Genomic DNA, 1709 nt, shown 5'->3' on the forward strand with positions numbered 1-1709 from the left:
ATAGGATCAGCCCTGTTCTACGTGTTTAGAGACCCACTCAATGATTTTTATACAAAAATGATTTCATGGTATTCAAACTCAAGACTTTTCTTCCTGTGTCTTTTCTGCTTTGTCACCTTTTAAATCCTCACCTAATAGTCCTAGCTATTAAAATCTTATTTTCAGGATCTTTCATTTCTGAGCAATAACTAGCCCAAACTACCATATTTAACATAAGAAGTCTCTTGTTATCTCACCACACAGAGTTCCTTACATAGAATCCAGCTGTCTAACCACATGCAAAGGCATCTATGCACCACAACAGGTGGAGCACCTGTGCCTTCTGCAGGAAGGAAACCTTTCCCACCTCACCTCTCCAGTTTCCCTGGAGGGCAAAATCCAACCCTATGTCTTTCCTTTTAAGTGCATCTGTAGAGAACTATGCAGAGATCTAAGTGATCGAAAGCTAACATAAAGTCTTTTCTTAGGAGGCTCCTAATAGTTATCTGTGAAACTGTATGTGAAGCTATTATCTGAAACACCAACTTTTTTTTTTTTTTTTTTTTGGATGGTTAATCTGTCAAGGGTAACTTTCATTTTTGAGAACAGGGGAGATCCCTCAAAAAAATGGGACCTCGGGAAAGTTTCAACTATCTCGGATCAACTCACACACACCCGCCCCCATTTATCTATAGGGATCCTCTGAAACTTATACGGTACTCTGTCCCCTCCTCCTGTGACACCAGCTTCACCTTGCTGGTATCCTCACTGGATATCCAGGCCGATATTCCTACTTAACCACCGCGGGTAGCTGGCTTTTTTTTTTTTTTTTTTTTTTTGCGGGCAGCTGTCCACAGCTCCGAGATCACTTTCACCAAGCTGGGGCTTCTAAGGAGCGCAATGGACCCCTGGACACTGCACACCTCGCCAGTGCCAGTTACAAAGACCCTTCCTCCTCTCAATTCTCTTTTTGGGACAATGCTCTGGCTAATGCGCAAAGGCTAACGCGAGGTCCTAGATCAGCCCTGGATTCAAGAAAAGCAGGGAGAAAAAGAGAAGTACAGAGGGTATACAAGGTGCAGGTAGAATGAGAGGAGGCGAAGCAGGGAAAGATCAGAGGGAGGGCTGGAGGGGTGAGGGGGCCTTAGGATTCGTTTCCACTCCTGGCCAGACCCTTCCCATGGAGAATGACCTGAAGAGGGCTTCAGCGCCTCTTTTCAACCATCCCAGGGACCAAAGAAGTAGAGGGGGCGGGGAGACAGCCCTCCCTTGGCCAATCACGATGTCTGCCTCCCCTCACTCGGGGGGCTCTCTCGGTCTCGGTCCCAGTGGTCTGTCTCTCTCACACACAGCCAATCTGCTACTTCAACTCCGGCGAGTCCTGGGCCGGCACTCTCGCTACACCTCATCTTCTTCACCCCAACCCCAGTCTCCGATCCCAACTGACCGTGAAGCCGGAGGCGGTTCGCCAGTCCCAGACCCCCGGGGGGGCTCCCGCGGCCGACGCCGTCGCCTCTTGCTGCAGTCCCTCACTCGGGACCTGGCTTCGGGCTGCGGCAATGGCTCCCCGGCACGAGGCGCCACGGCTCGCCCGACTCAGCCAGATACCGGACGGCGCGCAGAAGCCCATCGAGCTCCCGGCGGCTGTGGCGGCCGCGGCTGCAGGGGCGGCAGCCGCGCAGGCTGATGACGCGCAGCGCGGGGGCGCGGGCGACGCGGGCGGATGACGC

The 1709-nt window shown here is 52.3% G+C and overlaps 1 protein-coding gene across 5 annotated transcripts in view; it reads right to left on the reverse strand.

The window, feature by feature from the left end:
• Positions 1-1655, reverse strand: part of Zdhhc3 (zDHHC palmitoyltransferase 3) — a 55812-nt gene extending 54157 nt beyond the window's left edge. For all 5 annotated transcript variants that reach the window (XR_013343365.1, XR_003300887.2, XM_077796291.1 and 2 more), the window contains exon 1: positions 1427-1655. The gene's annotated coding sequence lies outside the window, so the exon portion shown is untranslated. The remainder of the gene's footprint in view (positions 1-1426) is intronic.
• Positions 1656-1709: the final 54 nt, after the last annotated feature.

This window comes from Urocitellus parryii, chromosome 3 (genome assembly GCF_045843805.1).
Source record: "Urocitellus parryii isolate mUroPar1 chromosome 3, mUroPar1.hap1, whole genome shotgun sequence".
In the NCBI taxonomy this organism is placed as follows: Eukaryota; Metazoa; Chordata; class Mammalia; order Rodentia; family Sciuridae; genus Urocitellus; species Urocitellus parryii.